The sequence below is a fragment of the Phalacrocorax carbo genome, chromosome 4, assembly GCF_963921805.1.
Source record: "Phalacrocorax carbo chromosome 4, bPhaCar2.1, whole genome shotgun sequence".
Classification (NCBI taxonomy): domain Eukaryota; kingdom Metazoa; phylum Chordata; class Aves; order Suliformes; family Phalacrocoracidae; genus Phalacrocorax; species Phalacrocorax carbo.
In genome coordinates, this window is record NC_087516.1 from 49657536 (window position 1) to 49671616 (window position 14081).

At 41.9% G+C, this 14081-nt stretch overlaps 1 long non-coding RNA gene across 1 annotated transcript in view; it reads right to left on the reverse strand.

Moving 5' to 3' along the window:
- The window catches only part of LOC135313100 (uncharacterized), a 136039-nt gene extending 123871 nt beyond the window's left edge, over positions 1-12168 (reverse strand). The window contains exon 1 of the long non-coding RNA XR_010372690.1: positions 12049-12168. This is a non-coding gene — a long non-coding RNA (uncharacterized LOC135313100). The remainder of the gene's footprint in view (positions 1-12048) is intronic.
- Between the last annotated feature and the right edge of the window lie 1913 nt (positions 12169-14081).

The following is a 14081-nucleotide window of genomic DNA, read 5'->3' on the forward strand; positions in this document are numbered from 1 at the left end:
TGCTTTTGGTTGATTAGGAATGCAGCATTGAGAGCTTCAGATGAGTAGGAAGGGAAGATACAGAGACCATCTGTTGCTATTCCTGTAAAGGTAATTTCAACATGCATTCAGTCATCATCGTGACAGTAATAGTACTTCATACATAGCCTTTCACATCATCAAATGTTTGGTCTTTGTGTTCCATTCCATCTCAACTGCAGCATAAGCATCGTGCTCTCACCACACTCAATGCTTCCTCCACAATTTCCTTTGTCCAAGGTATACTTTCTCTTCCCCATAACTTAAGAAACGTCCTCTGTTGAGCTTCAGTGAAGAAGGGGGCATCAAACAGTCAAGTTCTGTTTGCCATGAAATAAGACAATGTAACGGAATTTATTACCTTTTGTGCTCCTTTCTCCTATGTGCCATTAGACTTCAGTTTCTCCAAAGGTGATTATCAATGCAGCAACAAAAATTAGCAGCCTCCACTATGAAGGAAACAGGCAACAAAAGAGAAGCTAAAAGCTTGTGAATAAAGAAGCATGATCTCCAGTGCATGTCTAGAGAAGACAAAAGTTTACCCCCTGTAGAAAATAAATGCACTATGAACGAATCTAGCAAAGATACAGACAGCACAGCTATAACAGGGCCAGAGAATTTTCAGGTACCATGGTAGGGAAAGGCAAGGAAAAAAAATGGCAGGCAGTGTTTAATTTCTTGCATCAGGATACACTAACCACACTGTACCACTGAGGGGACTAATTAATCACAACAATACCACAACAATGTTAATGTTGTAGCATTAGTGTTATCATTGTCACCACCGCCACCCCCTCCCATTCTCTCTTCTTCCACACAGATGGAGGAACACCATGCCAGAGTTATGATTAGCATAGTGGAGTTATCAGAAACAACTGAGCAGTTCTTGACAGACCACTTCCCTTTTGTTTAGAAGGGAAATCAGAAAGACATGCACTGCAACTTCATTGCAAAAAGAAGAATGATGCAAGCAGAATGCTCCAAGGGAAGGTCCTATCTATCTGTCAAATGTTTCCCCTGATCCCTGATCCACAGACACATCTTCACAGAACTAACAGCCACCACGGTGAGCCCTAAGCCCCCTCTTCCAGCCCAAGCAGCGTAACAATTTCCCTAGGAGCTGTGCTCTCACAGCCTGCCTTTGTGCCCTGTTTTGAAGGCAAAGAGCAAGAATCAACCACTATTAATACCAAGGGATGGAGCAGTATTTCCAAGTTAACAGACAAACCTTGGGATACCCCTGCAAAAAGACACCTTAACAGATGCAAAACAAAGGATAAAGGTGATGGTCCTCGATAGCATACCTCCCACGCAGCATCTCTTTCCTTCATGTACTCCTAGAAACTCATTTGTACTATATTTTTCAAAAAAGCATTTACTCTCTCTTATCATCACATATACTTTTAGCAAGTTTTTTTGGAGGGTACAGACCTTTCATTTTCCCCAGTTCTCCAAAAGGGAAAGTTTCACATGGCTGTTTTTAAAAGGGAAGAAAACTGTTGTGTTCTGAATGAAATATTTACTCTTGTTCTGTATTATTTACAGTGCAAGAAGAGACACATGTACCAATCTGAAGTCTTCTTCTAAAGTAGGGGTTTCTAATACTGACTTACAGCTAATCTACTGAATAAGCCTGAAGGGATGTGTTTGGGGGAAGAGTGAAACGGTTAAAACACCAGAAACTTTTGCAAGGTAGCCACAATGATCTTTTTTTTTTGTTGTTCCTAAATGGAGATGCAATGAGATCTTTTCTCAGGCATGGCATCATACTGATCATATTTGAAAGTAGCAAGCTTCTCATTTAATATTTGTCAAATATTCTGGTTTCTACAGTTAATTACAGTATGATATTCACTGCCTTCAGAGGAAAAAGTATCACCATAAATTTGAATTGGGGGGTGAGGGAACAAAATATCAGGTGCAGCCACTAAACATAAAAACCTACACACTATGTAGGCAAGACTAAACATCCATCAGCTGTTGTCCAAAAAAAATACTCAGAACTATTTTTGATAAGTGTTATAAAAGCTTATCAATGGAGCCAACTTGGAAGTTCCATTTTTTTATGCCACTGCCTCTTCCAAAGAGAGAAAATATAGTTGTTCTAACACACACAGCTGATTGTTTTACATAATGAAATATTCTTCACTTCTAGACCCTATTAACTTTTACATATAAACTGTTCTAATGTAGAAGTGTCAGGAATCTGAAAATAATGCCGAATGACAGCTCTAGGATTAAGCTCTTCTCAGTTAGTTAGAATGGCTAACTTCGATTGTAATTGCTTTTAAAGAGCAAAGCATATACTGAGCCCTCCCATGCCTCCTACAAACTGACATCAACAAGGCATCTGGGACAAGTATGTGCTAGTAATTCATCTTAATTATTTGTCAGCAAAGCTGTCCTAATAGGATGTGTCTTTCATTTTGATTAAAATGACCCTCTGAAATGTGGTCCTCATAGAAAGTTGACAAGCAGAGGTAAATTTTGAACTGTCTGGCACTTCTAATTTTGTCTCTGGAAACTGAAGGTGCTGCTAAATACTCTTACATAACTACTCCCTCCATTTGCCTCTCTCTGCTCAGCTTCCACATCATTAAGAACCTATTTGTACCTCTTTGGTGACCAACAATAACAGTTATCTTTGGTCCATGTGACATTCTTTTTATTTTTTATTTTCTGCCTCCATAGCACGATTTCTACCATTACTTGAGTGTATTAGCAATTAAATACTGTAAAGTTCAAGTTAAATTAACTACTATGGTTAAATGAACAACTTTTTTTAATGCATAGCCATATATATGACAAACACTTTTCATGCCATCTGGAAGGTTTTAATCTTGCAGTTTTGGGTGGTTTTTTGTGTGTGTGGGGGGGTTTTTTTAAAGGTATGAGCTGATGGGGTACCTCCTGTTGTCCCAATATTCAGAGACATTACACTTCAATATTAAATTTTTATTATATTACTATGACATTATATTTCTTTAGAAACCTCATTTTTCTTATGTCCTAGGATCTATCATCCTGAATTTGTAACACAAACAAAACTGACATTTACTGTAAGGATATAAGATCACAGATTTGATATTAAAGCTGTCAATACAGCCTTTCAGAAGTCTTTTAAATGAAATTTTCTTGTTAGACCATAATACTTTTCACTTTATGGTTCCAGTTACAATAAAATACAATTTCAGTATTACTATTCTAGATGAAGTTGTGTGTACAATTAGAAAACATTGATAGTACCCTTAGGGGCTAGTATCAGGTATCCGATAGACCAAAAGGTGCATCAAGGAAAGAGCTTGGAAAGGCAGCTGTGGAAAGGAAACATTGCCAGTAGGCTGTCAGTAGGAAGACAGTAACTGAGTAAATACTTAGGCTAGCTGGAAAATCTCTAAAAAACCATACAGTTCCTTGCTTTTCAACTACCTCTAACAAATTGTGACCGCAAAAAAAAAAGGTTGTAACATTTCAGCTAGCTCAAATAGGAACAAGATACGTATGTATTCTGGGGGAGATTAATTAGAGAAATTAGAGAAAAATAGTCCATGTGTATCAAACACAAAGTCCCAGATTCCCCAACTCTATATTATATAATGACGTGTGGTTCCCAGAATCAGGCTTTGTACACCTCAATCTTATACTACAATACCAACGTTACCACTCTTCCATAGCGTAACTTTCCCTGGCAAAGAACTGGGCTCTCAGGCTGTAGTTCTACATAACTATGCAGCATAAAATGGGATTACTGCCAGAAAGCAAAAGAAAAATTTCCTTCCCTCTCCTCCACCCTCACCTTCTTGTTCCAGCCTCCATTCTGCCCCTTCCCTTGTGGCCAGCCTTTCAGGATCTGAGCTAAAATATAGATAGAGAGAAAGGGATGGAGAGGAAGAGTTCTAAGGACGAATAAGGATGTTCAAACCTTTTAGTCAGACATGCACCAATGACAGGAAAAAGCTGGGAACACACAGCCAAGGTAAAAGCACCAAGGAGACAGTGAGCACATGAAGAATCAAGCAGAAAAGGGCATAAAACTTTCTTTTCTGTGGGTTTTTGTTTTGTTTTGTTTTTTGAAATAAAGACAGCAGTCTGATATTAGGTTGGACTTTCACATCTGTTTGCACTCTTCCAGGCCTGAATGAGTGCTAGGATCAGATTTTGGATGAATACATAGAATGTTCAATGAAATGTTCTACCCCTGCACAGGTTCCACTTATTTTATCTGGCCTAAGATATCAAAACCCATTCTGAACACTGTGTGGTATGTTCCTTGTCATAAATCACACCCAGACACTTGGAGCAGTAAATCAATACTGTTCCTATCTTCTGCAAAAGGAACAGGAGGTTTACATAACCCACAGAGCAAAAGGGGAAACCTGCCAGCCTGCTCTAAACAGGACTCCCAAACACAAGACTCACAATCCCTGCAAATTTCTTCACTCAATAGAAAAAAAACCCGAATCAAACAACAACAAAAACACCACAACAAAAAAACTAAATAAACAAAAAAAAAACCCCGCACAACAAAAAACTGCTACTGTTGCTGACACTTTCCCTCTTCACAGAAACTGAATGTTCTTGTTCTTCAAAGAAAAAGATAGGTTGTAGAAAGAAGTAGACCACTGAAGGGGCAAGGCAGAAGCCAGGCACATCCTGCTCCAAAAGGCAAAAAAGGAATAAAATGGGGAATGGGGGGGGGGGGGGGGGAAGTCACCGATTCTGTCCACCTTCACAGAAGATAAACTAAAAAACTAAAAGTGCTTTTTCTTGGTGTCACAATCACTCTGCAGAAGTCAAGAGTGCAATGACGGAATAGGTAAAGCAGCAGGATCGACATTCTCTGAAGTACCCAGTCCTCCAGGAATCTTGCCAGTAAGTTAAATGGAACTGTGTGAATTTGTTTTCCATAAGCTTAAAATAAAAAAGGAAAATACCAACCCAGGTGATATTTAGCAAGACTCAGGCATTTTTAAATTTAATTTCAATTTCATCAAATTGCTTAGGGGGAAAAAAATGCCTTAAAAAAACATAGAAGCCCAACTGCTTTGACAACATTTTCTAAATGCATTCTTATTATTCTCATTGACCTTTTTTCAATTTTTCTTCACTTTTATTAAAGACCTTCAAATATTAAAAATTGGTCAAAGGATAAGTAAAACAATTTACTAAAGGGCTCACTTAACCCCACAAATAAGTGAGATTGATTTCAAAATTGCCAAAGAGATTAAATATTCATCATTATCCCAGCTCCAGCACTGACACACTGACATAACTTTTTTTCTACCTTTCTTCTGCAGAACAGCTAAGAACATTAATCTCTGAATTGTGTTAGCAAGAAGGTGGTTGGTCTCCAACACCAAAAGTACAGAAATAAAAATGTCCTTTACATTTGAAAGGCTCAATCCTAGCAGAAATATCAGCTCTGAGAGCATAGCATGTGAGGGCAGACACAATTCCTGTTTACTTCAGAACAAAGCATGTAAAGTACTAAGAGGACAGGAAAACCTTTTCATCAAATAGCATGAGCCACACTGGAGTTCAGAAATCAGTTTTCTGGGTTTGGCTCTACCAGTCACGGACCCTGGGAATTTGGGCAAGTTCTTCGAATTTCTGTTTGCCTCCATTTTCCCCCACTTTTTTTAAAAAAAGATGATGCTTTCTTGACAAAACCATTCAAGATGTACAGATAAAAAACACTGCAACAGATATTAGAAGATTTTCTGCATTTTGCCTAAGATCCAGAGTCTTAAAACCACCTGTAATTCACAGATCAGTGAATTATCCTGAAACATAAAAGTCTTTGGATGAAAACATTTGCATTTAGATACATTTAACCTTACGTTAAAACCAAAAGATGAATAATACTTTAATGCTCCTGTCATACTTATTAGCTCCGCTCAAGGTGAGAAAAATCTCTTGGGATCAGCTGTACTAGGCATTCTTCCCCTTCTCCCATTCACTATTTTTTCCCTTCTTAAACTGCAGGAGTTCCGTTCCAGCACTATTTTTTCATACTACGTTTTTTCCCTCCTGGCATAAAAATCAGAATGCAACAAAGACATAAGGGACAAAGGACAAAAGAAATAAAACTGACTACTAAATTAACTCTACACAGAGTGAAAGACAGGCAAAACTGGTTGGTCAGAGATATATTCTGACCTATTCTGCCACAAGCCTCTACATCAGAGGGTCATGATCACTGGGGCAGAGTCTGGATAGAGGCCTGTAACTAGTGGTGTTCCCCAGGGGTCTGCGCTGGGTCCAGTCCTGGTCAACATATTCATCAATGACCTGGATGATGGGACAGAGTGTAACCTCAGCAAGTTCACTGATGATACCAAGCTGGGAGGAGTGGCTGATACACCACAAGGCTGTGCTGCCATCCAGCAACACCTGGACAGGCTGGAGAGCTGGGCCGAGGGGAACCTGATGAAATTCAACAAGAGCAAGTGCAAGGTCCTGCACCTGGGGAGGAACAACCCCATGCACCAGTACAGGTTGGGGGCTGAACTACTGGAAAGCGGCTCTGTTGGGAAGGACCTGGGAGTGCTGATGGACCACAAGCTGTCCATGAGCCAGCACTGTGCCCTTGTGGCCAAGAAGGCCAATGGCATCCTGGGCTGCATTAAAAGGAGTGTGGCCAGCAGGTCGAGGGAGGTTCTCCTACCCTTCTACTCTGCCCTAGTGAGACCACATCTGGAGTACTGTGTCCAGTTTTGGACACCCCAGTTTAAGAAGGACATGGAACTCCTTGAGCAAGTCCAGCAGAGAGCTACCAAGATGATCAGGGGACTGGAGCATCTCCCTTATGAGGAAAGGCTGAGAGATCTGAGTTTGTTCAGCATGGAGAGGAGAAGACTGAGGGGGGATTTCATCAATACCTATAAATATCTAAGGGGTGGGGGTCAGGATGACGGGACCAGGCTCTTTTCAATAGTGCCCAATGACAGGACAAGGGTCAATGGGCACAAGTTGGAACACAGGAAGTTCCACCTCAATATAAGAAAACAACTTCTTTCCTGTGAGGGTGCTGGAGCAGTGGCACAGGCTGCCCAGGGAGGTTGTGGCATCTCCTTCCCTGGAGACATTCAAAACCCACCTGGATGCATTCCTGTGCCCCCTGCTCTAGGTGTGCCTGTTCAAGCAGGGGGGTTGGACAAGATGATCTCCAGAGGTCCCTTCCAACCCCTACCCTTCAGTGATCATTTTAACTCAAAGTTTCTCTGCCAGAGCTCAGGCTAATTGTTGCTTCTATTTGTAATCACAGAATTATTTAGGTTGGAAGGGACCTCCTGAGAGCATCTAGACCCACTGCTCAGGCAGGGTCAGCTACAGCACGTTGCTCAGGGAGGTGTCCAGCCAAGTTTTGAATATCAACAAGGCTGGAGACTCCACAATCCTTCTGGGCAACCTTTTCCAGTGTTTGACCACCCATACAGTAGAAAAGTGTATTCTTGTGCTCCTTGCCACTTGGCCTATCACTGGGCACCACTGAGAAGAGTCTGGCTCCCTCATCTGTATTCCCTCCCATCAGGTATTTATATACCTTGATGAGATTCCCCCAAGCTTTCTGTTCCCAAGGCTAAACAATCCCAGCTTTCTCAGGTTCTCTCATAGTAGAGATGCTCCAGTCCCTTAAACATCTTCAGAATTCTTGCTGGACTCGCTCCAGTAAGTCTGTATCTTTCTTATCTTGGGGAGCCTAGAACTGGACACTGCACTCCAGATGTGGCCTCACCAGTGCTGAGTAGGTGGGAAGGATCACCTCTCTTGACCTGCTGGCAAGTCTTTCTAACACAGCTCAGGATGCCATTGGCCTTCTTTGCCCCAAGGATGCATTCCTGGCTATCAGCCTGCCATCTATCAGGGCTCCAAGGTCCTTTTCTGGAGAACTGCTTTGCAGCTAGTCAGCCCTCAGCATGTACTGGTGCTTGGGGTTGTTCCTCCTGAGATGCTGAACTTCACAAGACCCCTCTCAGCCCATTTCACCAGCCTATTGAGGTTCATCTGAATACACCAGGTGGTTGTGGTGTCATCAACCACTCCCCCCGGTTTTGTATAATCTGCTAATTTGGAAAGGGTGTGAGTTGTCCCATCATCCAGGTCATTAACAAAGATGTTAAACAACCTTTACCCCCATATACATCCAAGGTACGCTACTGGTGACTTGCCTCAAAATAGACTTTACACTGCTGATTGGAATCCTCTGTTCAGCCTGTTTTCCACCTCACTGCCCATTTATTCAACCTGTACTTTGTCAGCTTGTCTGTGAGGACGTTATGGGTTCAGAGTCAAAAGTCTTACTAAAGTCAAGGTAAATAACCACTACTGCTCTCCCCTTGTCAGTCAAGCTAGTCACCTCATTGTTGAAAGCTATCAGACTGGTTAAGCATAATTCCTCCAGAATTAGTTGCTCAATCCTTACTATGGATTGAGATGAGGCTGACTGGCCTACAGTTCTCCAAATCTTCCTTAGAATCATAGAATCGTTAAGGTTGGAAAAGACCCTTAAGATCATTGAGTCCAACTGCTAACCTATCACTGCCAAGTCCACCACTAAACCATATCCTCAAGCACCACGTCTATCTTTCTTTTCCTTCTTGAAGACTGGAAAAGAGTGAATGTCACTCTGGTCTTCGGGGACCTTTCGCAGTCACCATGACCTTTCACAGACAATGGAGACTAGCCTTGTTATGACATCAGTCAGCTCCCTCCACACTTGTGGGTGCAGCCCATCAGGCCCCATGGATTTACAAATGCCTGGTTTGTTGATCCCTAACCTGGACCTCCTCTTCCAAGTCCTCCTTGTTCCAGACTTCCCCTCTGGTCTCAGGGAACTGGAATTACTGAAGGCCAGTCCTACCAGCAAGGACTAAGTCAAAGGCGGCATTAAATACCTCGGCTTTTTCCCTGTCATATGTCACCAGGTCTCCTGCCCCATTCAGCAGTGGACCCAAGTTTTCCCTCATCTTTTGCTGTTTATGTGCTTCTAGAATCCCTTTCTGTTGTCCTTTCTATTCCTTGCAGGATTCAACATGTCAGCCTTGGTTTTCCATCCCCATCCCTGCATGATCAGACAGCATCTTTATACTCCTCCTGGGACACCTGCCCCTGCTTTCACCTCTTGTACACTAACATATTATGTCCAAGTTAATTTAGGATTTTCTTGCTTAACCACACAGGTCTCCTGCTGCCTTTGGTTGTTTTCCTACTTGTCATAAAGACCTTTCTCAAGCTTGGGGGAGGTGATCCTTGAATATTTATCAGCTCTCCTGGACCCTTCTTCTCTCCAGGTTCATATACCATGGTTTTGTTCTAAGCAGATCTCTGAAGAGGTTTAAAGTCTACTCCCCTGAAATCCAGGGTTGTAGTTCTGGTTTTTGCCCTGCTCCCTCTTAGGATCCTACACTCCATCTCACAGTCACTGCAGCCAAGGCAGCCCCTGACTTTCACATCTCCAAACAGCTCTTCCCTGTTTGTAAGCATCAGGTTCAGCAAAGCATGTTTCTTTGTTGGCTTCTTAATCAACTGGGTCAAGAAATTGTCATCAATGCACACAACAAATCCCCCAGATTACTTGTGCCCTGCTGTGTTGTCCCTCCAGCAGATAATTGGGGATTTAAAGTCCTGCATGAGGACCAGGGCCTGTGAATGTGAGGATTCTTCCATGTTTTTGAAGAAGGCCTCAACTAATTCTTCCCGATCAGGAGTGCTACAGTGGGCATCTGCTATGACAGCATACATATTGGTCAGCCTGCTAATCTTGACTGATTCCTGACCCACCCCAAGGCAGAACTCCATGCATTCCAGCTGCTCTCTCACATTAAGGGCAACTCCTCCTCCTTGCATTTTCAGACTGTCTCCCCTAAGGAGCCTGTATCCATGTATTGCAGCACTCCAGCTGTGTGAGCTATCCCAGTGTGTCCCAATGAGGTCATAGTCCTGTAACCACACACAGGTTTCTAATTCCTCCTGTTTGCTCCCCATGCTGAGTTTTTTTGGTGTAGAGGCATTTCAGAGAGGCACCCAAGCATGCCAATTCTCCAGAATGAGCATGAGCTTACCCCAGAAGGCTGTTCCACAGGCATTTTCTTCTTTACATGCCTATGCTTGAAGTGACTGCATTTCAGCCTATTTTGTTTTCTTGCTATGTCTCTTCTGTTCCCATCACCCCAGGCCCTTGGCTTGCCTACCCCATCCACAACTTCCTCACTTGTTTGCTTAGGAATCTCTCCCTCCCCCATCATTTCTAGAGTTTGATGTTACATAAAGCATGCCTGGTAGTTTCATGGACATAAATATTGAAGGGACAATCAGTTGTCCCTCTGGAGTTAAAAGGAGAGATGAGTAACCAACATTTTACAGTGTGTGAACTATAATACCATGTAAGCAAATGGATAATGCTACCGTATCACTGTGGCACACTAATGGCAACATTTGTACAAGTGATTCCACCAGCTCCAGGAATCCATGAAAGAGATCTTCAGCCTGAGCCTAACGCTGCAGTATTGTACTGCAGCAGTGCAGCTATCACTACTAACCCTTTCTGCAGTAGTGCAACCAACTGTTTTGGGTGATATCGACATCTAGACAAATGTTTGTTTTAGGAATTGTGCTTGTTTGCTGATGCAGCAAATAAGAATACTTGGAACTGCAACCTACTTTCCCATACTGCTGAATATCCATGTACAGGATATCGGTGATGCATCTCTATTCCTGCTGGTGCAGATATAAGCTGTACAGACAATCGTCAGAAGCTTGATGGCAAGCTTATATATCTTTAAAAAGCTGTATCATAAAAGGCATTGAGAAACAATCTATAGAGGAAACATAGACACACAGGTTAACTCTATTTCCCTTCACAGGTCTCAGAAAATATACTAAGAAAAACAGTCTGCTTGTTCCATAATATTTAACTGAATCTTTGTAAAAGCTTTATGCAACAGAAGGGAAGAAATGACACAGTAAAAGAAACAATTATGAGAATATACAACACTGACTCATTGGTGGGCAACAGCTCTACTTAGGAAAAGGGGGTAGAAGTACTGAGGAGAAACATTTTGAAAAGAGGAAAAGGGGAATAAAATGAGAAAAAACTGTGGTGGGAGACAGAGGAAAGGAGCAAGGATAACTCAGCAGCAGCACAGACTATTTTCTATGGCTGTGGTCTGCTGAGGTCTTACACCTCACCTTCTAAAACACGTTTGTTATAGCTATTTCCTTTTTTCCTATGGCTCAATGATGACAGTTGCAGAGCACTGCTAAGGCAGCATCTACACCAAAATACCTGATTATCTTTTTTTTTTCCTTCGGGGGGGAGGGGTGGGGGGTGAGGGGCAGGGATGCAGTTCAGAGATTTTCACCCTAGTAGACAACAACAGCATAACCCTTTTTAAATTGAGTACTGCCTGCCTGTAGCTTAAGTATTCATCATTCTTTCCTCATTTGCCCCTTCTGTTTACATTATTAAAGATGCTCAGAATTTCATAGCATCAATCCCACTGGCAAAGTGATTTTTCTGGGGTCTCATTCCTGGGTGCACAGAGCATAAAATCTTCCACTGAAAATTTTTCTGACCATCAGCTACAGCATACCAACATCCATTATGACTAATTTGTCTGTTTGTATCAGTACTGTAATCAAGGTTAAACTAGCTCATGGTTTTACTACTGTTATTGCCAATCCAGCCAGCAGTCTGGAGTACTATCTTCCATCACGGGAGTATGTCTGCCTCTAATCTGTTACCAGAAATTACTAATAATTGAATGCTTAGCACTTTCTTTCAAGATGCGTTATTGAATGCTGATCACCCTCAGGCTTTCCTCAGACTGCTCATCACCCTCCCTGCCTCCTTCCTACCATCTCCCTTGATGGAAGGTATATATCTTCCTCAGAACTATTGGCACAACTGTACCTTGAGACACTTCCTAACCCAAATAATTATGGAACAGCCATGTTATCTTGGACCTACTGTAAAAGAGATTTTCTATTCTGAATCATTTTGACAGAATAACATTAAAGAACATTTACCTGTTCAGTCATGGAAGCCAGTCAGACAGGACTGAATCTTCTTAACCTGCCCCAAATTCAGTAAGAACATCACGTCTAACTGCAGTCTCACTAGCACCAGTAACCTCTACATGAATTCATCCTTGCCATCTGCAAGACAAGATGAAAAAAAGACTTTTCTAGCAGGTATTTTTAAATGACGGACAAAGGGGGTATAACTCCTCCATCCCTGTTAAAGGACCGGGTTCCCCATGAAACCAGTACAGTTCCCGCAGAACTGATGAACTACTCTCTGTATAGCAAGCCTAACTCAGCTTCTGATTTGCATATCTAGATTTAGTATGAGTACTCTCCATAACCTATATTTTAGCAGCAGCATGATTTCACCTTTAAACTCAAGATGAAGACAGTAACTGCTGGTGTACTGGGTGTATGTAGCAAGGTGTTAGAAACAGGAGGGGACTGCAGGGGTACTCTCTGTGAGAAGAAATCAGGCACTGCCCCATGCCTGACACAGCAGGTTCCAGATGGCTCTACAGAAGATCCACTGCAAGACACAGCTGAGCCCATTAACCAAGCTGGTGGCACCTCTAGTGAAAACATATAAAAGAAAGGGCAAAAATGCCAGATGAGCAGAGGAATGGTGGGAGTGGCAGGCACGGATAGGAGAAGAAGAGGAAAAAAAAAAAAAAAAGTGAGAAACCAGCAGTATGAACATGAGTGTCAAAGGAAGAAAGGGGCGAGGTGCTCCAGGTGCTAGAATAGATATTCCCCTGCAGCCCATGGAAGACACCACATTGGAGCACTGTAGCCTGTGGAGGACCCCATGACAGAGCAGGTAGATATTTCCCCACAGGACACTGGAGCAGGCTCCTGGCAGGAACTATGGCTCATGAAGGACCCACACCAGAGCAGAGGGAGAAGAACTGTCACAGAGTGACTGCAACCCTCTGTTCTCCATCCCTTGCACCTGATGGAGAAGGTGGAGGGGAAAACTGTTCTAATTTTTGTCTTTGTTTCTCACTATCCAAATCTATTTTAATTAGCAATAAATTAAATCAATCTTCCCCAAGTCAAGTGTGCTTTGCCTTTGACAGCATGAGTATTTCCATCCTGTTTTCTCCCCCTGTCCTGCTAAGGAGGGGAACAGAGAGCACCTGGGTGGGCAGCTGGCTAAGGCCAACCTACCACTGAACTGAGACTGGCATGGAAAACATGATGACAATGATATCAGAATTTGTAATTCATACCAACAAAACAGAACATTTGCCATAGAGCTTAACCTTGGTTCTATGCATTCAAAGCTATTAAGGAGCATATACAATATTTTTCATTGCAACTGTGCTGCAGATCTACTGTTTCATAGAATGAAATTCAAACCTTGCTTTTTAGTGGGAAGTACTTGCTTGGATAGCCTCATGAACCCCACTTCAGTGGAAAGCAATTTTGAAAATTCTCATTTGAAGGAAATCTATTCCTGGAAAAATCTTAAGGTTCACTTCTCTTCTGGTCAAAGAAACCAAAAGCTTAAAAGTCACCAACATGACTAAGACCTGCTCTGAGGCATGAACCTTTTTCAGCAAAGAATTTATATATTTTAAAAAAAATTATATTCAAAAGTCTCTGCTGCAATGGCAAGTGCAAAGAAAACAACACACATGAGGCTTGGCTGTTACTTCAATAAGTATGTATTCTGCTGTCAGTTATGCTGCTTTAAAACCAGATTAATCCAGTGGACCAATGTTTCCTGGCACATATTGGTACAACACGGATGATGGGAAGAGAAAAAAAAAAAAATGCAGAAAGATGACCAAACAGTATCATATGACTTAATGCCAATTCTGTCTTTCCTGCACTTAATAAAATTAAGAGATTATAATTTTTATATCAGCTAGCAGAAATCTAACTACACAAATTGTATTAGCCAGTTTTGCTAGTACAGAGCTCCTTACAGAGTTTTTTTGACATATACAATGAAAGACATTGAAGGTCCTTTATTCTATAGGAAGCAGCTCTGCCAGCTGTACTATATGAGGGAAACCCTTTCCTGAGTA